We start from the raw sequence: 27,916 nt of genomic DNA, 5'->3' as shown, positions 1-27,916 counted from the left end.
AAATGAATCTCTCCGTGAAACGAGAACTTACACTGAGAGAAAAGTATATGATATTTGGAACTATAATGATATAGTAACTAAATTATTAAGTGGGAAATATCATATTAATAGTAAGTATTACCATAATATCGGTAATAATTATGATATAGGCATAGTATCAACCATATAATATTTTTACTAAGAATTATAGTAAGTTAAACTAAAATTATTGTATGGATACACATATAAAATGGTAGGTAAAGTAACTCTTTTATATAGTCAATATTACCAGAATATTTGCTAAATGATGACAGATGTAACTATATGAACATTAAATCTCGCTATATTTGTAAATGAGAAATTACCATATATGTTGGTAAAAGTAACTAAACAATTACTTAAGACAATCATTGACTATATATTTGTGTTTATTCTACTATATTTTGCAGGTTCCGCCAACTATAAAAATATGGTTGACGCCAAAATCAACTATAAAATATAGTGAGATTATAGTTAATTCAACTATATTTTTCTATCAGTGTACGCGGAATCGTTCGTACACTGAGAGAAAAGTATATGTTATTTGGAACTATAATGATATAGTAATTAAATTATAGTCCGAAATATCATATTTATAGTAAGTATTACCATAGTATCGGTAATAATTATGATATAGGCATAGTATAACCAACCATATAATATTTTTACTAAGAATTATAGTAAGTTAAACTAAAATTATTGTACGGATGCAAATATAAAATGGTAGGTAAAGTAACTCTTTTATATAGTCAATATTACCAGAATATTTGCTAAATGACAGATGTAACTATATGAATATTAAATCTCACTATATTTGTGAATGAGAAATTACTATATATGTGGTAAAAGTAACTAAACAATTATTTCAGACAACCATTGACTGTATATTTGTGTTTATTCTACTATATTTTGCAGGTTCCACGAACTACAAAAATATGGTTGACGCCAAAATCAACTATAAAATATAGTGAGATTATAGTTAATTCAACTATATTCTTTTATCAGTCTAACAAATACAAGACGTAACGTCGCACAGTGGGGCAAGATGACATTCTTTGGTTCAAACTTCTCTAGAGACCTGAATTCCCAACCGTTTATCGTCATTAATGAATGAGGGGTTGATCCTGAACAAATTCCGAAGAGATCTGTCTTGCCAAAATTAAAAACAAAACATTTTTTCTCGAATTACTAGCCCCAAAAGAGGAAAAATTACCGTTAAACGCGAGAAACTTGTGAAATACTCATTACTCGACATTTATTTCTATCTAGTAGCGTATTCAGCGGATTGAAACTATGAAACCAATCAACAAACACCTCGAGATCTATCGAACTTCCATGTAGAAACCCATTAACCCAAAATTCACATGCCCAAAGTACAAAAACATCAAATATAGACCCGTTAAGCAGAAAACCGAGGGATTTGGAGTCTTAAGCCCATCAACCTAGGAATCTATCAATCCGAGAACTTTTTAGCTCGTGAATGCACGAAGCCGTATATAATAACCCTTTAACGCTCGACTTTTTTATAAGAATAGTTTTAAGAATAAAATTTTAGTCTCTTTGAACTGAGACTATAAATAGTGAGAACTAAAAAAAATATCAGAGTTTTATATTGGTTTCTTTTATCGTTCGTTTTTTGTTTATTGGTAAATATGACTTGGATCCTAAAAGCATATACGAAATGAGCAATAATTATACAGAGAAAAATGGAGGGTAATCTATACGACGTAATTCTGATAGTCAGCTTGACATTTTTGAGCTGAAACTTTACTATACTTGTGAGTGAAGTTTGTCATTCTTGTTTGTCATTCTTGAAGAGTGTCAAGCTTACTATTTCCGAAGAATATCTTATAGATCACCATTTAGACAGCCAATCGTCTCTTGATTTTTCGCCGCATAAAAAACTATAAGCCAACAGGTTTCACGAAAATAGCTTGATGTCCTGATTTTCGTGTCCACCATATTGGATTCGCCATTTTGAATTTCTGTATTCTTTCAATTTCAAATTTTGCATCTGAGAAAGCTTCCAAATGTATAAAATTATAACAGATACCAATCTATTCATTTATAGTGCACTTCTAGATATCAGTAACAATGTTAGCTATGCCTACTTGGAAATTGACGAAACATGTTATCATTAAAACTCAGCTAAAAACAGACTAAACCGAATCTACATACCAGTCTATATACCAAAGAAAACGAAAATGTCTCCCTTTTTGACTAAGTTATGGATTCTTAAATACGTATCTGGTAACTATATAGTTACCAGTAGGCGTGAAAGGGTTAAGAGCCCCAAACAGCCCAAGAACCCAATCTGGCCATAGCTCGAGAGCCTAATAATACCCGACGTTGAATATTCAGCTATAAAACATTAAGTTCGAGCCTCGAAACTTTGAAGACAAACCCTAAACCCATGAACCCCGAACCGTGGTAATTTTTTCAAAATTTCAGCTAGACAGATCTCTTTGGAATCTATTCAGGATCAACCCCTCAGCCATTGGTGTCGATGATCGGTTGGAAATTCAAGTCTCTAGAGAATTCTCAACCAAAAAGTGTCATCCGGCCTCACGTCGGGTGCAAAGGAAGATCCACGTGGATTAGATTAGGCCTCACGTCGCGTTTGCGCAGAACGCACGCGCCGTGGACTCAGCCTGCGGACTCCTCGTCGCATTTGGGACGAATCTCTCCTCAAAACGAGAACGTACCGCGAGCGGGAAAGTTCGTTAATGCGTTGCCCCGCCACGCGTAACCCTGAAATTGAGTCCGCTTCGTTCGATTCAGCTTGCCTCCGCGCTCGTCCTTCTCTACACGAGGCACATGCGTGCGTACGCGCGTCGTGCACCTTCCTAGGTCGGTAGTCCGTTATTCCGGAATAATTGGGATTCCGGCCGCTCGCACGTGCAGGAGCAACGATAACGACGACGGACGACGACGAGGACGAGAGAGAGAGAGAGAGAGAGAGAGAGAGAGAGAGAGAGAGAGAGAGAGAGAGAGAGAGAGAGAGAGAGACATGCGACGCGCTCTCCTACGCGGCTGTATGACGACGACGGCACGTCGTCGAGCCGCTCCTTCTCGCGGCTTGGCATTCGTTACGGCGCAGTCCGTTAATTGTTAATCGTGACGCGTAGGCGGATACGAAAGCGTGACTTTATTAGGATCCGTGGGATCGACGGCCCCGAGAGAGACGACGCGCGCTCTCGTCGGCGCGACGCGGCGCGGCGTCGACGCTTTTTACGGCGTCGCATCGGCCGAGTCCGGAAAAGGGATCGCTCACGCTCGCGCGAAAGAGCCGAGAGAGCGACTCGAAAAATCTCGCCACTCCACTTTCCGCCTTAACTCGCCCGACGACGCTTACAGACTCGGCAGGATCGCGCTGGGATTAACCTCTCGGACAGCGCGCTGTTGTAGTGGACACGGCGCAGCGGATAGCTACTCGCGGACGGCTCGAGATTCTTCAACCCCCGGGGAGCGAAGTTCCTCCGGGGAAGTAGGGCGAGGCGAGCGATAAGAGCCGAGGAAATTCACTTTGTCCTGAATTTATGTGTCTGGTTTCTCTTTTTCGTTTCGGAGCCACGCCGCCGCGCCGCGTGACATCGCGCTACACGCGAGTAGCCTACGGGAAGACCTCGCGTGTAACGCGTGTGTGACTGACGACCGACAGAGAGTACTCGCACTGATAGAAAAATATAGTTGAATTAACTATAATCTCACTATATTTTATAGTTGATTTTGGCGTCAACCATATTTTTATAGTTGGCGGAACCTGCAAAATATAGTAGAATAAACACAAATATATAGTCAATGATTGTCTTAAGTAATTGTTCAGTTACTTTTACCAACATATATGGTAATTTCTCATTTACAAATATAGCGAGATTTAATGTTCATATAGTTACATCTGTCATCATTTAGCAAATATTCTGGTAATATTGACTATATAAAAGAGTTACTTTACCTACCATTTTATATTTGTATCCATTCAATAATTTTAGTTTAACTTACTATAATTCTTAGTACAAACATTACATGGTTGGTTATACTATGCCTATATCGTAATTATTACCGATATGGTAATAATTATGGTAATACTTACTATAAATCTGATATTTCGGACTATAATTTAGTTACTATATCATTATAGTTCCAAATATCATATACTTTTCTCTCAGTGCGATGTAACATCAACATACAGATCAGTACGACGCGGATGGGTTGCCTACCCCCATTCGGGTGATAACGCAGGGGTTGCCGAAAAAATCACTCGTCGTTGATCTCGTCGATAATGATGTTTGAATGATGCTCCCAGTTATGAGTGCAACTAATTTTGCACCGTGATCGTTTATGACAGTAGCCGAGTCTTAAATTAAATTAAAAAAAAAATGTTTAAAAAAACAAACTGAAAAATAAACATTTACGAACTTGAGCAGAGTAAATAAGAGTAATAAGAGTATTAAGGGAGTAAATAATGCAAGATATTTTTTTTGTTTCGTACAATTTCTTAATTTCTTTCTTGCATCGGAAAGTTCGACAGGAATTGGAGATTAGACAAAAATGGTACAGAAATATTTGGAAATCTTATATTCCATCGCTTTTGGAATGGGTCGCTTCTGCAAAAATATCTATCGACCGGAGACGCAAATTATTGATCAACTTAGTCGACGATAACCATTAAGCGATATATTTTCGATATACATGATCTCGCATTTTGATGTCTCTTTTATCAAAAATAGCGTTTATTTCTCGAAGTTTTTGCAGCTTACAAGCAAATCAGAAGACTCGTAAGTCACTTTTTTCGATAAAACAAGAGTTTATAACACGAGCATTCTAATGAGGAGGCTTTTCAATGAGGCTTGGCTCCTATCATAAACGACTCGTGGACAAAATTACAATAAATCGCATTTATCATAAAGCGGGAGAACTGCAAATATTGTTATCGACAAAGTCAACGAGCGACTTTTCGCCAACCTCTGCATTATTATTCGAACGAGGGCAGACAACCCGTCGTACTGATCTGTATGTTGTGGCGAGGTACTCGGCTATAAAAGGTTCACTACGCGCCTCCCGATAAAAAATAAACGGACGATTTCCCGGAGGAGGTTTCAGGCAGCTTAGACGAGAGAATAAAAATCCCAAGTCGAGTGAAATTCAGCGGTTCGGCCGAAAAGTCGAGATCGAGCCCGAGTCGCCGTCGACTTCCGCGCCGCTGAGAGAGCCGACGTCTACTTTCTCTCCGGCGAACTTCCCACTAAAATCGATCCACGTAATAGACCCGTAATTATCGCGCGTCGTTTCGTTAACACGCGGAAGCGCGAGGTCGATCGGCGGAGCGAACGAGAAGGCGAGGAAGAAGACTCGCACCGCTCGTCGGTCGACTTCGAGGTGACGTCGCGCCGTTTCCTGCCGTCGATTTGTCTCCTTGAGGATTTAAGGATAAGCGAATCGAGAATCGGGGAAGAAGGCAGCGAGCGGCTTCTAATCCCCGGTCTAGAAATGCAACGATAAATCGATAATATATCGAAATATCGACATATCGATCGAGAGACAAGTATCGAATATTTATCGATATTTTTTGCCTCCGATAAAATCGATATATCGATATGAATTTTACTGATATTTCGTGTTTTTCAGTCACAGCTCGGGGGGCCTATTACCGAGTTCTACGACCGAGATGAAAATGACAAAAGTGTGTGTGAATTCACTGGAATATATATTATGTAATTAGTCGATGTCTTGTAAACTCGCGCATTTCTATCGCGCATTTTCACCTCGTTTTCACATCGTTGAACCGTAATAGATCTCCTGCTCCATGTATGCACTGATAGAAAAATATAGTTGAATTAACTATAATCTCACTATATTTTATAGTTCATTTTGGCGTCAACCACACTTTTATAGTTCGCGGAACCTGCAAAATATAGTAGAATAAACACAAATATATATAGTCAATGATTGTCTTAAATACTGGTTGGTTACTTTTACCACATATATGATAATTTCTCATTCACGAATATAGTGAGATTTAATATTCATATAGTTACATCTGTCATCATTTAGCAAATATTCTGGTAATACTGACTATATAAAAGAGTTACTTTACCTACCTATTTTATATTTGCATCCGTACAATAATTTTAGTTTAACTTACTATAATTCTTAGTAAAAATATTATATGCTTGGTTATATCATACCTACATCGTAATTATTACCGATATTATGGTAATACTTACTATAAATCTGATATTTCGGACTATAATTTAGTTACTATATCATTATAGTTCCAAATATCGTATACTTTTCTCTCAGTGTGCGGTGATCTCGCGGCAAACGCGACTGCGGTTTATTATATATTTTCTAATAAGAATACGACAATAAATTATATGAAGATACAAATTTTTGAAAGACCCTTTAAAATTTTTCGCGTATACCCTTTATACGCATGCGCCTCTATATGTATACATTTTTTTCACATAAATATCGATATTTTTCAAAATTATCGATATTATCGTTGTCGATGATGACGGTGAATGACGATAATATCGTTATCGATATTTTGAGAAATCGTTGCATCCCTATCCCGGTCGGCTCGGGCAGCGCCTCGCCGCCGCCGAGGATGGGTAAAGCGGGGGAAACGCGCGAGTCACAGTTAGACGTGGCGTATATAAATACGCGTTAGGAGCGAGCGTATTCCCGATTCTCGCGAGCGCCGAGCGAAAGTCAGTGACCGATATTTCCCTCCTCGCGATTTAATACGCGGCCGCACGCAACTATAATATCGGCCGTTTAGGGTACGAGCTACGCGCGCGGCTCTTTGCATGCGCCTTTTTCCACGCTGGAGATCTAGCTCGACTCTCGGAGCGCGTTCGTTCCGCGAAGGAAAGTCGGGCACTTCCGTGCCCGACGGAAACGCGCGTACATAACAAACTTCGGCCGCGCGGCCAAGTCGGATAACGAACGAAGCCGATGAATCACAATTATGCCGATCACGCTCGCGCCGGCACGAAACGCGCGAGGCGATGATGCCGGCGAGGAAGATGCCGGTGACGCTTTTAGTACCTTCGAAGAAATAACGCTTCCTTGGAAGAATGAATAACGAAGAGCTCCGCGCGCGTACGGAGAAATGTATTCGGCTCGTGTAACTGACTATCGCTTCGCCTGCGAGAACAATCGATCTGGTGAAAAATTAGTTCGGTCTAATATCAGAGACGGAAAGATTCCTCCGAGGGATTTCTAATCAGACGGTAATTGATTGTCCTCTGTCGAATCTACGAATCGGAGAAAAGGGAATCGATTTATCGAAGGATTAACTCGATTAAACTAAAAACGATCAAACTAAGCATTACTTTAATTAAACATCAGAAAGAATAAGATTTATCTGAAAGCTTTCCGGCGAATCAATTACCCAATCCCAAATCTGCGGACATTAGGAAAAGAATTTGATTTAAAATTAATTTAATTAAAAATTAATTTAATTAACTAAAAATGATTGGTTCAAAAATTAGTTTCATTGAATATTGAGAACGAAAAGATTCCTCCTAAGAACTTTCTAATCGGTCAAGTGTGGAGAAATATATTCGACTCGTGTAACTGACTTTCGGTTATCTGCGAATCGGACGGAAAACAATCAATTTGATCAAAGATTAGTTCAATCTAATATGAGAGACGGAAAGATTCCTAATCAGTCAATTGATCGTCCTCGCAAATCTACGAATCGGAGGAAAGGGAATCGATTTATTGAAAGATTAACTTGATTAAACTAAAAACAATCGAACCGAAAATTAGTTTACTTAAACATTAGGAAGAGAAAAATTTCTCTAAAAGCTTTCTAATGATTCAATTACCCTCCCAAAACCTCTAAAAACCCTCTAAAAACTTTCTAATGAGTCAATTGTGGAGAAACATATTCGACTCGTGTAACTGACTTTCAATTATCTGCGAATCGGATGGCAAACAATCGATTTGATCGAAAGATTAACTTGATTAAACTAAAAACGATCAAACTACAAGTTAGTTTAGTTAAACATTAGGAATAATAAGATTTTTCGAAACATTTTTCAATGAGTCAATTGTCCTTCCAAATCTGCGGACATTAGAAGAAGAATTCGACTTACTTACTAAACTAATTTATTAAGCTAAAAATTATTAATCTAAAAATTAGTTTCATTAAACATTAAGAACAGAAATGAGCCAATTGTGGAGAAACATATTCGGCTCTCGCGTAACTGACTTTCTATTATCCGCGAATCAAACGAAAAACGATGAATTTGATAAAAATCAAATATTACGAGTGAAAAGATTCCTCTAAGAGGTTCCTAATCAGTCAATTGCCCTTTCAAATTTGCGAAAACCGGAGGAAAAGAGCTCAATTAATTTGAAAATTAAGTTAATTTAATTAAACTAAAAGCGAGATTTAAATTAAAAATGAGTCTAACTAAACAGTTAGAAATTAGAGCAAGAAATGTTCCTCTAAGAGCTTTCTAATTCAAGTCAATTGTTCTCGCATATTTCGACCGAGAGTTCTCAAGCAGCCGAACGTTTAGAATGTTTTTCCGCTCGCGCGGCAACAGAGAAATCGCTTCCGAGTCGTTTCGTGCGTTTCGCCCGGCCCCTGTTATTACTTCATACAAACTACGATTTTCGTTCATGTGTAACTCTTGTTGTTGCGTTCCAATTTCCTAAATTTCATTTCAACCCCTCTCCTCTTTCCGTCTTGAACAATAAGACCGCTTCGCGCTACTTGGGCGATTTATCGCTGCTCGCTCGCGGTCCTCGCCATTTTCGCCATCAGCCGCCGATTGCGCCGGCATTATCGCGATCCGTCAACCAGCCCGAACTTTCCGAAACCGCCGGTCGGTCGCGCGCGGCCGACGGTTCAACAATCACCTAACAACCGTCTAACTAACGACTTAACTAACGATCCACCGTCCGGATTTACGATCGAACGACCGCCACGACGTCGATTTGTTCCTCCGCCGAGTTCTCACGTTCGCGGGGAAAGCGCGCGGAGAGTTTTCTCGCTCGCGCAATACGCGTCGCGATTCCGCCGGCCGGCTACCATAAGGATGGATTCTATCGCGTAGAACAGCAGCTGCTGCAAAACCGAACACGAAGGAGGAATGTTAATTCTAATCGCGGCTACCACCGTTCTCTCTGTCGAGGCAGCGCGCGGGCGCGCGCGCAGCTGGAATACCGTTATGCCGAGAGCTGCCGGTGCAAAAGTTACGCAAGCGGATACCGCCTGCGGTATCGAGAGCTTCCGTGGATCTGCTTCTGCCGGGATCGCCTCATGATCTCGCGATCGCGAGGGGGAAGAGAGAGAGAGAGAGAGAGAGAGAGAGAGAGAGAGAGAGAGACGCGGCGAGATCGGAGATGCCGGGAGCGCGTGGGAGCCACGAAGGTGCGCGTCGTTGTTGTTGTCGTCGTCGTCGTCGTCGTCGGCGCGACGTTTAACGAGGACGCGGCAGTAAAACGCGCGTGCTACGTGTAGTCAAAAGTCAGCTTGCACTCGGCCACCGAGCGAATCGCCCGTTCGGTCCGTTAGATCCATCGCTCCGTTATTCGGCGAGGTTTTCCTCACTTTTTTGCTATTAACCTGATTAGAAAACGTGAGCGCCGTGAGGGCCGCCATTCTGTCCGAGTTGACGCGACATGTTCCGCGAATTTGTCCCCTACTCGTCGTAAAGGAAACTTCCGAGAGAAAGGTCTTTGGCGCGAAGGAAATTTCGCGCGTAAGGTAAACCAGGCAAACCCGCAGTGGCCGGACAGTAACCGAGCACTTTGACAAAAAAATACTTACTATTTATTTTAACAATAATGAGTGAGTGGAAGTAATAATTATTGTAAAAATAAGCTCCAATATTTGACGATCAGTTGGAAAAAGATATATTCCCCGTTTGGTGCTTTTGTATTAAAAGAAAAATTAAATGAATAAGTATGCACCCGTGGTTTGGCAAACTAATGGTCGATCGTGAATAAATTCATCAAGAGACAGCATCTATATTTATATTGTTTTCCGTTAGCACATACGAATTTTCTAATCGCGGTCAGACACCGGGACAAATTATAACCGAAACATTGCACCATAACCTATTTCAACTGTCCGCTCACTGGCGCTTCGTTACTTGTATAAATATTTCATTGATAATAGATATATACATTAAATCGTTACATTTAAATCGTTTTCCCCTATTTAAGGGAATCTTAAGTCTTCGAATAGATTTTCAAATATTTATATCAAAATTATTCTTAATATTATATTTTGTATTGTATTTGTGACGACCTACGCTTAAACGTCCAGTTACTGAAACATTTATCTTAATCTTTGTCTCGTAAGTGGAAATCGGGAAGCGAGAGAGAGAGAGAGAGAGGGAGAGAGGAAGGAAGAGAGAAAGCGGATAATTAAAGGATTCGATGGACACTGTGATGGACAAATGTGACGCTGCGTTAATATTGCTGCGAATATGCAAAGCTGATATTAAAAAGACTCCGAACTTTCCAAAATATCCCGTGAAACCGCGATGATTCGATTTGCCTAATCAGTCGTAAAAACGAGAACATCGTCACCGTGAAAAATAAGAAGAGCGCGCTCGGCTAAAGTCGCTTTCGGATCTCGACGTCGACGGTAAACATCCGGGGAGTTGTATGAAATCTGCGGCGAATAAGAACGGTTTGAAGCAAGATTTGGAGAAGCGACGAAAGGAAGGGAAGAAAGCAAAAAAAAATATAAAAAAAAAGGAAACAGAAAACAAGAGACGAGCGCGCTCCGCGACAGCGCGTGCAAATAACACAGGCGATCCGGCGATATTAAATTGCGGCTCTATCGCAAAATCGGCGTCCCGACACGCGCCGTCGCGCCGGAAAAATTCTGCGAAACGTCTAATTTATATAACACCTCGGCCGTGCCTCGATCGCTTTTCTCTTTGCGGCGGGGCCCAGTGAAAGTGAACGAGGCGGCGCGGATAATCGGCCGTCCCGACGACGACGACGACGACGACGAGGAGGAATAACGCCGCAACGCCGACTGTCCCGGACGAGACTCGCGTTTCTCCGCGAAAACGCCGCGGCGTTTTTCGCGCCGTTTTCGCGACCGCCGAACGCGACGCGCAACCACGGCGCGCCGTTATTTTTCTCCTTTTTCTCGCGTGCGTGCGAGCATGCGAACGCCGTCGCGTTACAAGATCGCATTTTCACGCGCGAAAATTACTCGACAACTGTGAGTTTCGCTGTAACCGGTGCGACGATGTCGAGGTAAAGAAAAGAAAAAAAAAAAAAAGAAGAAAAGAGAAAAAGAACCGCGGTAAAAAAGAAGAAAATCACACACGAAAGACGCATGTACACATGAATGGCGACGCGCGACTACACGAACGTGTAGGGCGAAAGAGAGCGAGGGGACGGAGGGGTGAGGGGTGGAGGAAGTAAGGGTGAGCGGGTCCCAGGCAATTAATCGCAATTAACGGGCGAGCGGCCGCTCGCCAGCCGTCGATTTGTAAAGCGAGAAAAGCGCGTTGCGCAAAAGCGCGAAGCCAGGAAGTCGCATTGGCTGGCGAAACGCGCGCGACCGATCGCCGTAAAGTCGAACCGCTTCGATTTTTATCACCGATGCGCCCGACTCGTTTCGCGAGCCGGGTCGTTATAGCTGGACGCGCGGGGCGCGAGGAGGGAGGACGGTGAGGGGAAAAAATTTGTTTCGCTCATGTAGCGCGCAGCGTTTGCGAAAAATTTGCAACGAATGACCGCCTATTTTAATTAGACCGCTCAGGTGGAACCTGTTTCTCCGATTCCCGAGAGAGTGAGGGAGAGAGAGAGGAAGGGAAAGAGAGAGAGAGAGAGAGAGAGAGAGAGAGAGAGAGAGAGAGAGAGAGAGAGAGAGAGAGAGAGAGAGGGCTCAAACCAGACACGATTAAACCAGCTCCCCTTTCGTCAGCGAGAACGAGACACAATCGTTCGGTTCGATTCCTCGCTGGGATTTAAATACGCGACCTAAAATATATATCGAGGATAACTATTTTGTCTCTTTCTTTCTCTCTCTCTCTCTCTCTCTCTCGCTCTTTTTCTCGAGAGAGAGAGAAAAAGAGTGGGAAGGAATATTTTCGTGAAGATGAATATTCGTCGCGTATTATCGAATTCCGCACGCACACACGAGCCGTCACGTCCATAAATCTGACAGCTGGGGAGGGGGGGCGGGCGGGAGGGGGAAAGATAACAAATCGGCAGAAACGTTCGCCCTCCCGCCTCGCGGCGTCGAGACATCGAGAGCGAGCCAAACTGAAAACTCCCCGTCAGCGATATTCTTCGGCGGCGAAACGAGGAGCGAGACAATGGACAGTCCCCCGATATGTCGGATGTTTTTCGGCTAATTGGCGGCGAGAAAACGCTTTTCAGTCCGCGAGGTGAGCGGCGAAGTTAAGTAACGGCCACTTTCACTCATTTTCACGAGCGACCCTCGGGGTCGTCGTCGTCGTCGTTTCCCCTTTGTATGAAACTCGCCGTAATCCTGACGTCTCTCCCACGTTTTTTTCCCTCCCCCCTTTACCCCTTTTTTGCCAACGACGCGAGACAAAGCCGTCGCCAGCCGTCGCGAGATCCGCCGGCGACTCGCGTAGCGATTCCGCTCCCGCAGAGCGAGCGAGCGAGCATCATTCCGAAGGGAAGACGCGTGCGGGAAGTTTTCTCGGTATGTAAAAATTTCAACGGCGCCTTCTCTCCGTTTCGAGGGCGAGGGGAGGAGGAGAGAGACCAAAGGGTGGCTAACTTCCGTCGATTGAACTATCCGGCTCCGCGCTCTTCGCGTTGGAGCACGGAGAGAGAGAGAGAGAGAGAGAGAGAGAGAGAGAGAGAGAGAGAGAGAGAGAGAGAGAGAGAGGATGAGTCGCTTCCAACGGGGCGGGGGCTAAAAAAAGGCTCTCGCGAGAAAGCGCGAAATTCGGCTGCAATTTTCGAGGGATTTTATTCCGGGCTTTATTTTCAGGAATACTCGCCGACCGCGCCGGCTTCTCTCGCGGATTATCCGCGACGACGAGTCGCGCGAGAGAGAATCTCCCGTGCCCACCTCCCGAGAAGGATAATTATTTCGAGCAGCCCTCTCTCTCTTTCTCTCTCTCTCTCTCTCTCTCTCTCTCCCGCGTGGACGGAGCGAATCGGCCGTTTTATGCTCTACATAGCTCAGCCATCGTCGCGGAGAGAATTAACCTACCGTGCCCGAAAACACACTACCTTACTTAGCAGCAGCACGAACGTCCTGGTCGCGCTCGTCTGAAGCTAAACTGCCGCTTCCAAAGACAGAGAGAAAGATGAAGAGAAAGAGAGAGAGAGAGAGAGAGAGAGAGAGAAAGGGAGAAGAGAGAGGAAAATCGTGTGCGATTATAATCAGAATTCGTTCAATTAAGAACCGGCAAACGAGAAGAAAGATCGAGCTCGCGTGACGGAGGAGAACGTCTTTCGAATTTCAACGCTGATAATAGGCGCGGCCTGTTATCGTCCAATTGTTTTCCATCCCATCTGACACTTAAAAGTTTCCGTTCGCTCAGGTGACACGTCCGAGATTAAAAGTCGAGATTTCTCAGCCGGCTCCAGACGGCTTTTAAATTTTTTAAATTTTTCGTGTATACCCTTCTTTTATACGCATACTACCCTATATGTATACATTTTTTATATAAATATCGATATTTTTCAAAATTATCGATATTATCGTTATCGACGGTTCTGAATGACGATAATATCGATATCTTGAGAAATCGTTGCACCACTAGCTGAGACAGGCAGTCCGTCGAAATTCTTCGAAAGTCTTTCTCGATCCGACATGTGACGACGTATATATGACGAATGTTCACTTAATTATCGTACATAGGAAAAATGTCCCCCCTGCCGAATAACACGGGTAGCAGCACACCTGTTGGCAGAATCTACGAGTGTGTCGCGTGAAAAGATCCCAAGGAAAAGCAAAGGACATCCTGCGATCGACCGACTCCCGTCGTCGGCCAGAGGGAATCCAGTGAAATCGGCCGAAGGAGTCGCGTTTCGTCGGCGGATGGACAGACGCATCGCGTGCTCCGCGTTACTGACGCGAAACTTACGCCGATGAATCGCCCGCGCGTTATCGTCTCGCCACGGGATAATCGAGCGAGCAGCGTGTGCGTGGCTCGATAACATATGTTACGATTCCGACACGACGGAGGCGCGCGCGCGCGCCTTTATCAGCCGGATATTCATTCTCGTTTTTCGACGCTTCCGTTCCCCCGTATTGCGTTTTCCAGCGAGACCGGCGCGCATCGATCGTACGCGGCCGGGGATCCCCCGGCGTTGGCGGCGAAAACGCCAAATTCCCCTCGGCCTCCCTTGAGTCGCCCGTTAAGCGGCCCGTTTAATCGCCCTCGATATTATAATCGTGCGCGGTAATTGCCAATTTCCTGTCCGATTTCCAACAGCCTCGAACGCATCCCTTGCCGATCCCGCACGTCCCTCCCCCCCCCCTCCCACTAAGAGCTCGCCATTTCTTTTCAATTACTTTCAATATCGCCGTCGGAGTCGGGCTCTCCGCGAAAGTCGCGGGATCCGCGGAATCCTGCGATCGGCGAGAGAGAGAGAGAGAGAGAGAGAGAGAGAGAGAGAGAGAGGGAGGGAGGGAGAGAGGAAGAAAAAGAGATCGCAGATCGCCCGCGAGGCCGTCGTCGTCGAGCCCTCTCCGAAAGCCTCCCGCCCGCTCCGATAATCAAAAGCTCGATAACTCGACAAAGGGCCGCAGGAAAATAAGATTCGCCTCGCGCTGCGCGCACCCCGCCCCCCCCGCCCCGCACGCCGCACTTCTTTACCCGAATTGCCACTGGTAATCCGGGGCTTCGCAAGGAGCAAAGTCCTTCGAGTCGATCTCCGATATCCCGCGCGCGCATGAAAACGGAGCACACTGCGACGATCGGCGCGAGCGCGTTGCACTTTCACAAGTCGCGGACGCGCGCCGCGGTTGCGAGATCCGACGAGGGGTCTCTCTCCGCGAAGGAAAGGACACGATGTCGCGCGCGCGACCAGCTGACAGCGCGACGCGGCTGTCAGTTATTGTCCGCGGCTGCCAGCGAACTAACTGACACGCGCGCGGCGCGGCGCGGCAGCGAGAAGAAAGGCGCGCGGGAGAGCCTGCCGCGGCGACTGGCTCTCGCCGTGGGACTTCGAAGCGGCCGTGCGGAATAGGGGGGGGGGCATCCTGAGCCGCCAGGAGAAGAGAGAACACACGGACGGGCGGGCACGTACACACGCACGCACCTGGTGCGGCTACGTCGGGGATACGCGCAGAGAGCGACACATTCCGCGCAGTCGGAGATGCTCCTCGATAGCTCAAACCCTTTGCGAGTCTGCTGGTAACTGTAGTTACCAGGGACACATTTAAGAATCCACAACTTAGTGGAAAAAGGAGATATTTTCGTCTGTTTTTTGCACCTGCACTGTAAAGGTGAATTCGTCTTCTAAAAAATGGTATACAGGTTGTATGTGGGTTCGGTTTGGTCTGTTTTTAGCTGAGTTTTAATGGCAACATAGGACGGCCAGTTCACTTTGACAAGAAGAAACTGAAGAGTGATCGAAGGCATCAGGGAATGTTACACCGAGCACATGCCTGTTAAGGAAAACGGTAAAAGACGTTGCCAATTGTGCAGAGGGAAGCAAAGCGGGACAAAAATAATTTGCAAGATCTGTAAAATTCCCCTCTGCGTCTCTCGATGCTTTATGCAATTCCATTCCGGGTAAATAAAGATCAAGTTCTGAATATGAGTTTTATGTTTCGAGGAATTTTGCCAACCATTAGGTATGATATAAAATTATTAAAACTAAGAAACAAAAATTTAACCGATCCAGGTGTATTTTTCGCTTCCGGGAGTGGTTTCTGCTTGGAAAGGTAGTTTTTCGTAGATATAAAATTCTGATATTTTTTTTGGTTATCACTACTTATAGTCTCAGTTCAAAAAAAGTCAAATTTTATTCTTGAAACACTTGTAAAAATGTCGGGCGTTAAAGGGTTAAAGGACATTCGGCCGCCGCGGCCGAAATTAAATTCTTCTCACTTTCCGCGGGCGCGTCTGACACTCCGACAGCCGCGACCGCCTCCTCCTGCCCCCCTCCTGAATTATTCCTCAAGCTGATTTCACAAGCGACGAGTGAGCCGGAGTCTCCCGGGAAGTGATTCGAGAATTATTCATTTTCTTTTTCAAGAGGATACATTTGATTTTCGATTAGAACTCGAGATGTGCGAGTCAAGAATTTTTTATATCGAGTCGAATCGAATCTCATTTTTCAAATTCGAGTTCGAATTGAATCGAATCTATGAAATTTCACTCGAATTCGAATCGAATCAAATGAAATCGAATCGAATCATTATAAAATTTAACGTGACCATTAAACATGCAAATAATGATGGAAGATTTCAATATGAAAGGGAATATTGATATTGTAATATGATCTTAAAGTAAAATACATATTTAAATATTTAAAGTAATTTATAATGAAGTTATTAATTATATATCAAGTTAATTACAAGTTAAGAGTTCAAACATACAGGCCCAGATGACCCGTTTTCTAGCTGATGCGCGCAAACGCTAATATATTTGATTCGTATTCGAATCTTCGCGATCGGAAATTTTCGAATTATTCGGATTCGAATCGAATCGAATTACGTTAGATTCGATTCGATTCGAATTCGAATTCGAATAGTTCGCACATCTTTAGTTAGAACCAAGAGATTCAGTTCGGAGGGTTTTACGTCGAACTAGGAAATATTTATACGTTTTAAGAATCGTGTGCGCGGAATGTTTTGGAAATTCGAGTTGCGCGCTCGAGTTGAACGAGAGCGGAAACGGAAGCGGCCGAGCGCAAATTATCCGCAGTGGAGAGTCCTCCGTGTCGAGACTCGACGATATTTTTCCGATACCTTGCGATTACCGCACTTTCGAAAAGCAGCTGAAGAGGTCGCAGGTCAGCCGCCGCCACGTTTCCCGCCCTCGGAGACTCGTTCGCGAGTGTGTATTCATTTTTAATTTTCCAATTAATCGGGGAGTTAGCTCGCTAATTTGCCCGCGGCTGCTGATCGCATCGATCGGCGCCGCGCGCGCGCGCGAGACTGCCGTCAAAGTAATAAATATTAATTTCCGCCCGCGACTTTCTCCCTTCGATGCGCGCGTGGGTACGCATTTTCATTGTTCCTCGCAATGGCAATCGTAATGCCGCTTATTACCGGCCTCATCGCGACAGTAATTATTACGTGCGGTGCGCGCGGATCGCGGAAAGAAAGTGGCCGGTGAAATTACGGCACGAGAAAGAGAGAGAGAGAGAGAGAGAGAGAGAGAGAGCGAGAGAGAGACGCGCGTGTGCGCGCGCCTGCTCTTGTGTATTTTAAGCAACAATAATAACACGCACGGTGATATCACCGCGGTGACGCGCGCGGACGCCAAGCGTTGCGGAGTGCCTCGACGTTCGTCGGAGATACGAGAGCCTGTGACGTGAAGGAGAGAAAGGACGAATCTTTCTTAGGAGCTCAGACTCCCGATCTACACTCAAAAAAAAAAGTAATTTCGGAATAAGCGGTATACATCTGAATTTTAGAGGATTTTATTCTTTTATATGTATATGGTCTCAAGAGGTCTCATATATTTAATGCTCTTTTTCTTAATTTCCTTTAAGATCCTTTAAGATCTCCTCTAAGATCAAGAGGGAAATATGATAAACACATTATTCCTGAAGTTAGGAGGATTATACATGTATTATGCGAATCTTATTGATTTTAATATAAATTTCCTCTTACACACAGATTATTTAATCTCTTTTTAAGAGGATTATTATTTATTCCAACTGTACTTTGTTCTTACTGGTTGCACTAGTTGATTCAAAACAATTATTATAGTGTATAGCGAAAAGTAATGTATATGTATAGATGTACTTCTGGCTCCAGTTCTGCAATAAGTAGGCACGGATGAAACAAGATCATCGTAACAAACAAATTTTCAATCAGTTTTGCCATGGACTTGATAACTACAGAGATGTTCATCATAACTAATTGTATGAAACATAGTTAAAAGAAAGAATATATTATTCAACTTCTTGCAATAGATTATAAACTGTATTTGTCCAAATATGGATAAATTATCTTCGTTATATGTTGCAGCAACACACATACCTTTTTGAAAAAACGTTCCAAATATTTTGATCCATGAACATATGGTAATTTCTTCGTTCATGTTTGCAGATTTGCAGGTAAAGCAAGACCGAACAAAAGAGAAGCCGATATTCAAATCAATATATATCGCTCTTCATATAAGAGGAAAATTAATTGATACAAGAAGAAATCTTCTTGAAATAAGAAGAAAATATTGGGTGAGTGCAAAAGTTCGTGCGGAGTTTCAATAGATGGAGTTATAAGCATCGTAAAGTGTTGTCATTAATACTTCCATCTACATATTATATAACGTTGGAAAGGTGACGTCTTCAGCTGTTATTAAAAAAAAAATCATTTGTTTTCATATAAACTGCTTCGAGAAATATCACTTTAAAAATGAGTATCGATAAGGTGCATTTACGGCATGTTATGCTTTACGAGTTTCGGAAGGGAATAAACGTTGCCGCAGCCGTAAAAAACATTCAGGATGTTTATCAGGATGAAGCAGCAGCTAAACGAACTGTGGAAAAATGGTTTGCTAAATTTCGGCGCGGAGAATTTAACCTTGAAGACGAGCCACGCTCTGGTCGACCTTCTGACATTGATGACGATGTTTTGCGTACTTTAGTGCTCAATAATCCGCGAATTTCAACAGAAGAAGTTGCTACAGCACTAAACGTTGACCGATCAACCGCTTTTCGGCGTTTAAAAAAGATGGGATTCGATTTGAAGCTCGATATATGGGTGCCCCATTTGCTGACCGAGAAGAACAAAATCAAGCGAATTTCCGCAGCCGTTTCTTTACTCGGGCGGCTCAATAACGAGTCGTTTTTGGATCGACTAGTGACGGGCGATGAGAAATGGGTCCTCTACAACAATGTTCAGCGCAAACGGACATGGAAACAATCAGGTGAGCATGGTGACGCAATGCCAAAGGCCAGTTTGCACCCGATGAAGGTGATGCTCTCTGTTTGGTGGGATTGCAAGGGCATAATCTATTTCGAGCTTCTCCCCGCTGGCGAAACGATTGATTCGGACAAGTACTGTCGCCAATTAACCAATCTGAATCGAGAAATAAAAGAGAAACGTCCGATTTTGTCAAATCGCAAGGGAGTCGTCTTTCATCACGACAACGCCAGACCACACGTTTCGAAAAAGACGCTGCGCAAACTGAAGAGCCTGAAATGGGATGTCTTAACGCATCCACCGTATTCTCCTGATATCGCACCATCTGACTATCACTTGTTCCGGTCATTGCAAAATTATTTAAATGGAAAAAACTTTGACTCTTTGGAGGCCTTAAAAAACGGCGTCTCTTCGTTCTTCGAATCTAAACCGCGCAGTTTTTATGATCGAGGCATCCGCATGCTGCCAGAACGTTGGGAAAAGATTATAGAAAACGATGGAGAATACATCATTGATTGAATAAAGATTTTTGTTTGCCTAATCACTGTGTGACTTTTACTCACAAACTCCGCACGAACTTTTGCACTCACCCAATAGAATAATATCTAGTAAATTTTAGACGAATGGTTCACTCTGATCGTTTTATTTCGAAAGAGGAATCCTTCTCCTGTAAAAAAGGCTTCGCTTAGAATATGAAACTATCGGAAAAATCACTTTACAAATAAAATATTTTCTTTTTGGTGTAAAAAAAAAAAAAAGGAACGCGAGTGTTAATACGAGACCGAGGAGGCCTGAGGCCCATTTTTCATCGGCAGTCCCCGGCGAGAAGAGAAAAATCGAGCAAGGACAGCACCGAGTATCACAGTTGCGTGAATTTACATTTTCAGATGTTCACACACCCGCGATCGGGTCTACGTTGAGGACGCGCAGAGGGAACCGAACGGACCAAGTTCAGGATCGCGTGGATCGCGCGATACAAAGCGCGATCGCGTGAAACTCGATGGGAGATACCACCGCCTCTGTTTACGAGATATACGATTTCTATCTGATATTTGCAACACACACACACACACACGCGCACACACGCATATTGTTGACGACGGTGCCGACACGCGAGCCGAAATCCAACTTAACGTCGAGCTGTTTACGAGGCTCGGTGTACGTCGAGTGATGGTGAAGATTTACGAGACGCCGCCGCGCGCTGGCCAGGCCGGCCGAGATGCCAGGACTTGTTAATTACTCGCGTTTTCGACCGCGATGTTTACATAATGACGTGTAGGAGATCCGCGGCTCGCCGCTGAGTCGCACACGCCGCCCGTTCCACCCCCTTCACTTTCCAACCTTTGCCAACTCGGACACATTTCCACACACACACATATGCGCGCGCGCGCACACAGACACATGTGAGCGCACATGATGTGGTGTAAACGCGATTTAATAACTGGAGTTAATAACTAAGGCAACGGACGAGCGTTTCTCTCATTCGAGTATAATTGCGGCGCGCTTAACATAATCGCGTCCTTTCGGCGGCGCGGTTGTCCCTCTCTCTTTCTCCCCCCCCTCTCCCTCTCTCTTTCTCTCTTTCATCAGAAGAGAATTTTATTTTCACGATAAAACGCGGAAACGCGTGCAGGCGTGTTGAGAGATCGCGGTGAAGCGCGACTGCACCGTTCCGTACTTTGCTCAGCGTCAATTTTATCGCCACCTTTCGCGGAAATTAAGCTCCTAATTGCGACTCGTTGAGTAAGTACGCGACTCGACACCGGCATGTCTAACATCGCCGACTTTAAACTAATCCGAAAGTAACAGAGATATTTCCTTGAGTCAAAGGACGACTGCGATCGCTGTTGTTCCCTTCGGGGCCCGTCGCGATCCATCGCTCCTCGACGAACCCGGTGACCGAGCCTTTAGCTCTCGCAGTTTTTGTTTCTAATTCATTTCTATTTTATCTTTAATTTGCGGGAGTGAATTATTCACGCAGTTACTTTTGCAGAAGACGCAGAGTCCGACGGCATGCGCTTTTCTCCCGTCGGGAATGATCCCGGCGATTTCACCTCGGACGCCGCGAAATGATTAGCGGTCAGAAACGAGGCCCAAAAACGATAACAACTCCGAGGAGCCCGGGGAGGGGGGAGGGGGGTCTTGAAAAAAGCCCTCTCGTTAAGCCGCCGCCTCTTCTCGTCGCATTCGTCCGTGCGATTCGAAGCGATTAAGATCACACCGAGAGATCGGCCGAAGTGGAGCGGAATCGGTTACCGCGAATTAAAGAGCAACGGCGCACCGTAAATCGCAACAGGAAGTCACGTCAATCTGACAATGTTCCATTGTGCGGACATCACGCCTGAGCAGCGTTCAGGGACAGGCTGCGCATTGGACACGCTTTATTTCGGCGTCCCCTTCGCCGATCGGTTTCTTCGACGGCCGCGCTCCGGATTGTTTTTGTATTCACGTCGGCGGATCGCAAGGGGCGAGTCGCTAATCGAGGGTGCGGCCGGCGAAACAATTACGTCGTAAACAATTTCCCCGACGGGGGGGGGGGGGGTTACAAATACATTTCATTTTTCCTGAGCAGCGGTCGCTCGACGGTCGTCGACGATGAATTTGGATTTCGGATCGGGAGAAAGAGAGGCTCCGAAAATTTCAACGAGAAAGAGTGAGGAGGGGAGGGGGAAGGAGAACGCGCGGAAGGTGGCCTGCACGATTAAATTTTATGTAACAAACGCACAAACGGTCTCGTTGGAGAGAAAAAGGAGAGCGAGAGTGAGAGAGAGAGAGAGAGAGAGAGAGAGAGAGAGAGAGAGAGAGAGACATCAAAAAGGCGTCATTAAAATAACGAGGTGACTGTGAAAATTTAAAACTGCGCGGTGTGTAATGAGCAACAGGTGTTTTGCCAGCGGAAGGCAACAAATGCGAGTGGAAACGCGATATTGCAATATTTAAGCGAATATAACAGCCGGCGAGCGGGTGAAATTTTTCGGTGGCTCGCGTTCTCGGCGCTACCGATGCCTCGCTTATAATTATCGCGTTGTTACACCGCGTGTGGTTGCGCGCGTTATCGCATTACGCGCATTGTTTCGCATGCAACTAACGACAATATAAATATGGAAAACCGACCGGTCACGCCTCCGTCGAAATTGCGAAATTATATCGATATTCGTGTATCGCGAGAGCGAATAAACGCGCAATCATGATGAACCGACTATCTAGCGACGATGCGCCGTCGGAGCGCCCGACGGATATTCTCCTCCTCGTCTAGGAATGGCTCAACCCTTCGACGGTCTTTTACGACTTTGCAATTTATTGTCTCGATGTATTATTAATGGAAAGCGCCATCGGCCCGGGTCGAGCTTTTAGCGCGTCCGTCGAAAATAAATATGGATGAAGATCCGCTCGCGAGACGATTGATGGCAAGCGATTCTTCGCGCCGTTCGGAAATATCCGGAAAAGGGAGATGAAAAACAAGAGAGGGAGAGAGAGAGAGAGAGAGAAACAGAGATGGAGAAAGAGAGAGAGAGAGAGAGAGAGAGAGAGAGAGAGAGAGAGAGAGGAAGGCAAAAAGCCATAAATGTTAGAAGCAAGAAATGTTGATGATATTACTTAGTTTCTGAACAAATGCGAGTCGCGTGTGTTACTAAAAGTAATCATCCTCGTGGTATAAAATTGGTTTTCTCGAGTAATATAACGTAATACTTTATTGCGCGACTAGGATACATTAACGCTAAAAATTAAAATTCATGTTGGAGCAATCGCAATCGTTCGACATGTGACTCAGATATCCCTTTAGCTGTCCCTGTCAGATATCCCTTTTGACTAGAGATGTGCGAACTATTGGAATTCGAATCCGAATAATTCGGAAATTTCGAATCGCGAAGATTCGAATACGAATCAAATTATATTAGCGTTTGCGAGCATCATTTGCAAAACGGGCCTATGTATGTTTGAAGCCTTAACTTGTAATTAACTTAACTTGCAATTAATAACTTAATTATAAATTACTTTAAATATTTAAATATATATTTTATTTTAAGATGATATTACAATATCGATATTCCCTTTCATATTGAAATCTTCCATCATTATTTGCATGTTTAATAGTCACGTTACATTTCTTCAATGATTCGATTCGAATTCGAGTGAAATCTCATTCGATTCGACGTAAAAATTCTTGATTCGCACATCTGTACTTCCGACCGCATAACAATCCCCCATTGGCGTACAAGAGCAAAGACTTTCCTGCGACTCTCTTCAAATGTCTCGAACGACGCAATCTCGTCGTCGGATGAGTCGGTACTTCAGTTCAGAAGAAACTTCTTCAAGGTGCCAATCCCCTCCACGCTCTTCTTGTATCGCGGGGAGAATTTCTGTCTCCCTGCGATGCGCAATAAAGCGACTGGTTTTCGCAGCAAATACAAAGCACGGCTCGCGCGAGAATTATCGCGCGAGCCACCGTTATTTCCACCGTACTGCTCTTTGAGCGGAATGCAGCGAGTGTGAGCGGACAGACGAGGAGGGCCCCTCCCCCCGCCCCCTCGCGCGGTACATCGCAGGGGTTTAAAGTTCGCTCGACTTACACGGGCGAAAATGGCTTTATTACGACGCATCGGGGATATATACGAGGAAGAATGGGCGGCGGGGCGGGCGGGGGTGGCGTGGGGGAGGAAACTTCACTTTGGCACCTGGGCCCGCGGCATTCGGCGTACGGCCGCGGCTTTGCGAGTTGAGTTATGAGGCGGAACGATATATTTCGCGTAGGCGGACGGTCGGTTAGTTATCGCGGGCGCACGCGGGCCCGTCGCCGAAGAGACGAAGTCGGGCAAAACGCGCGCGCGCACGCAGCCCGAGAGAATGATTCACGACGCCGCGTGTGTCATCCGGCTATTAAATTTTAATGATATCGTCGGCGACCGATGAATCTCGATGAGAACGCGGCCGTACGGTGGCGCGGCGACGTTCGCGCGACCTTTCGTTACGATTAGCGCCGTCAGTTTCGACCAGCCGGCTATTTATCTTACATTCCCGGGGGCACGCAGCTCATTTCCGACGTTACGGCTGATTGATTTCTCTAACGATGACAAATAGGACAAACGAGTGCGCTGTGCAGATTCCCGACTGTTTTCTCCTCGATATTTCCCGGCCGCGCTTGGTCTCTCTCTCTCTCTCTCTCTCTCTCTCTCTCTCTCTCTCTCTCTCTCTGTCTCTCTCTCTCTCTCTCTCTCTCTCTGTCTCTCTCTCTCTCTCTCTCTCTCTCTCTCCTGGCCTCTCCGGTTTGCTGATGCGACCATCGCGAATCTGTGTTTCCGACGTTTCGTGAACATTCCACTTCACCTCGTCAGAACAAGCTGAAACTGCTTTTTCGGATAAGCCATTTTCGGCTTGTCGGGGTAATATTCGCGAATGTCTGGCCGGACTACCCGGACGATAATAACTGCGTAATACCTGCGAGTCTGGCTTCCCGAGCTTAGAAATAATCGCATATTGACAATGCTCTGAGCTACCAGAGTAGAACAATTAATAGAGCTCTGGTAAGGGCTAGGATTCCGCATCGGTAAAAGTAACATCGATATTTGACATCGAAATTCAATATCGATATTCGATAAATATCGACTTTATCGACTTTATATTTACTTGACATCGATGTTCTTATTCAAAATTAAATTGTTTTATTTTGTATATTACTGTATATTATACAGTAATATACAAAATTTTCTTCCTATTTCTTTTTATTTAACGCAAAAAGAGAAATTACGATATAATAAAAGAATTATATAATAAAAAAATTATACAAGCAAATATTGTTAACGGAACATAAAAATTTCACAGCAACACGCACTCATCACAGAGTTTTTTTTAATTAAGAAATACAAGCTATAGAACGAGAAAAATGAGAATAGACGATATAAACGGGACGTATCTTCAATTCTTGTAAGTTTCATAAACTCTTATTTACGGATTGTAAAAATAATATCACAGTTGATTATTTCTTGTCCGTAAGGAGAATAATCGACTGTGACTGATTAATTCTCTTACTGTTTACGTTTTTCTTATTTACTCATAGGTGTTTTCTTTTTAGCTGCAATGTCTGCAATTTCTCTCTTCCACTTTACTTTTTAAACTGTTTATTTTTTAAACTAGAACTATTTGTCTTAAAGTTATGATTTTTTTCATAAGTAGGACATATATGTCCTAGAGGTACGAAATAATTAAATGTTAAATAAAAACAGAATATCGAAGAAAAACATCGATAAAATATCGATGAATCGTAAGGCGTTACATCAATGGCAAAATATCGAAACATCGAAAAGTAACGATCGATGATCATTTAACATCGATGTTTCTTGCGGATCCCTAGTAAGGGCCTGATTATTTTCGCCTAACATTAATCGGGCCCTATTAAGGATAGAAAGATAAGGGCCCTGCAAGAGGTATAACAAATGGTTTGACGGGTCCTTATAACGCAATATTATGAGGGCCTTATAAAGAAATATTAATGGAGGTTTTATGAATATTAAAAAGGTCTCATTGGATAATATTAAGATTATGGAGTAAATGCTGGCCATGGCCAGCATATGCAGAAATAATCGAATTCGACAGCAAAAACTTGGAAACGAAAACAACCGGGCGTTTCTCCGTTCAGCTGTTAATAGTCAGTGCTAATAGTCTTAAAGAATAGACATAAATTGCTTATCTGAATTAATGAGTCTAATTTGCAAAAATTATATACGATATGCGGAATACAATAATCAACAAACTACTTTTATGCAAAATTGAAGGAATCTACACGGTGTCTACGAAATTTAAAATAATAGCATCAAGATTATCGTAAAGAAAGTAACTGAAAAGTAACGACTCATTGTTACTTTCCAAGTTAACTATGACCGTAACGTGTTATTTTTGAAGGTCGGTAACCTGTCACTGTAACTACGTAAGTTACTTTTTCAGCGAAAGAAACTGCGACTGTAACCAGATACTTTTACAATAAGTAACCTTCCCGACCCTGACGAATAACTGATGAGCAATAACAACGACAACAACGATAGCGCAACAGATCGGCGCTCTCGGCGCGAGTCGCCGCTCTCGTCGTTGCATGGCGGCGCGTCCGCACACCGGGTGGCATCTCAGCGCGTGCCGGAAGAGGACAATCGAGCGCGCGACCGGCAGCTGCGAGCGGCGCGGCGCGATGACGAGCCCGTTCATATTCTGCAACACGCGCAGAACTAAAACATCGTTGCGCAACCACCGCGGTCGCACAATGGCGCGAGATATGGTCGAGTGAAAGGCGACGAGATATATCGCGCGCGGCGCGGCTACCATGGACGCGCGACGCGCGCGACGCGAGTCAGCGCGAGAGAGAGAGAGAGAGAGAGGGAGGAAAAGATTGGACCCCGACGGAGGCAAGACTGCTTTTTGCGCTCGCGTAATGCCGCAAAATTGTAGCGCGCCTTTCGGCCGGCTCGGCGAATTCGTTCACCGCCGGCAATTCGCCGGCTCGAGACTGCCCGGCATTTTTTTAATCAATCGGGACTGGTAAGTAACCGCGGCTGGTTACTGTGTGTGTGTGTGTGTGTGTGTGTAGCACAGTGTCATGTCGTGTAATTAAACTATCGGCTATCAATATAAGAGACGGCCTTATTTTTCTTATTTTCACCGACCGTCAATCGCGAAGCCCACACCGCGACGAGCGATTTCTTTTATTGAATATAAATACATGACTTTTATCCTTACAAGATTCCGATTCACCAATCTATGATATAATAATTTTTTTTTCATGATTCTACTACATTAATAATTATTACTATTATTATATATAATAATATATAATCTTTTAATCTTTTATATTTTAATATCTCTAATTTGCAATGAATTCATTAATCGACATTTGCTACAAGGTCATTTAATTGAGATTATCTGAACTATTATACAACCAATATTTATTTTAATTTATATTGTTTTACCTTCAATTAAACTTCTTTATTTAACTGATGAAATTAATTCTTCTAATCTTTTTGTTAAAGCTATTGGACACCAATGATACTGATCATATGAATATACAAATTTTTTCAATTTATCTTTTGATTCTTATATAATTCCTTCAAATTCTCTATCTTTAAATGAATTTCCTCTTTTAGATGTTGATAATCGTTGTGTATTTTACACCTTTTAATTATCCAATTCGTATAATTTCTACTTCTTTAGATGCAATTCATGCCTGAACTGTCCCGTCATTAGGAATTAAGATAGATTCTACCCCAGATCAGTCGAATCAATCATTACTATTTATATATCGACCTGGAATTTACTTTGGTCAATGTTCAGAAATTTCTACGTAGTTTAAATCACAGTTGAGCCACCTTGCAGCCGAATAGCGACGAATAAAGGCGAAGGACCGCAAACGAGGTCGCGGCGGCTGCCGAAGAGCTGCCAGCTGAGATTTCCACCGAGGAGATGACAGAAGAAAAAACAAATAAACCGCGAAAAAAAATTCTAAAAAAGAGCAGGTTCGCCGCCGCGAGATGAGACACGGACACTCGGCTCGGCCTACCGCGATCGATACCGCCTCCCCGGCGCGGCTTCATTTCACAATCGGAACTCTTTCGCGGTCGTAATGCCGACGGGTGATCAAACATCCCCGTGTATTCGCAGAGCCGTACGCGGCGTTACTTGGTTACGATTCGCGCGGCTGACCCAATTGCGTTCGCCGTTCGACCCGCCGTCGTTGTTCCTTCGCGGCGACGTGAAATTCACCACGGCGATGGGCGCTCGAGCTAAAGTTTCGATCGTTCCTGCGAGCGACCACCTACGCTCTGCGACAGTGGTTCTTAACCCGGGGGATCCCTCGGGAACCCGCGGGTTAAGAACCGATGACAA

At 44.2% G+C, this 27,916-nt stretch overlaps 1 protein-coding gene across 5 annotated transcripts in view; it reads right to left on the bottom strand.

The window, feature by feature from the left end:
- GckIII (Germinal centre kinase III) overlaps positions 1-27,916 on the bottom strand; it is a 200,949-nt gene that overhangs the window by 66,705 nt on the left and 106,328 nt on the right. For 2 of the 5 annotated variants that reach the window (XM_025301490.1, XM_011136581.3), the window contains exon 1: positions 14,823-15,101. The exons of the other annotated variants lie outside the window; for them this stretch is intronic. The gene's annotated coding sequence lies outside the window, so the exon portion shown is untranslated. Of the gene's footprint in view, positions 1-14,822; positions 15,102-27,916 lie in introns of those variants that run through there. 5 annotated transcript variants of the gene reach the window in all.

Source organism: Harpegnathos saltator, unplaced genomic scaffold, assembly GCF_003227715.2.
Source record: "Harpegnathos saltator strain DR-91 unplaced genomic scaffold, Hsal_v8.6 scaffold425, whole genome shotgun sequence".
NCBI lineage: Eukaryota > Metazoa > Arthropoda > Insecta > Hymenoptera > Formicidae > Harpegnathos > Harpegnathos saltator.
This window is presented reverse-complemented; position numbering and strand designations above follow the sequence as displayed.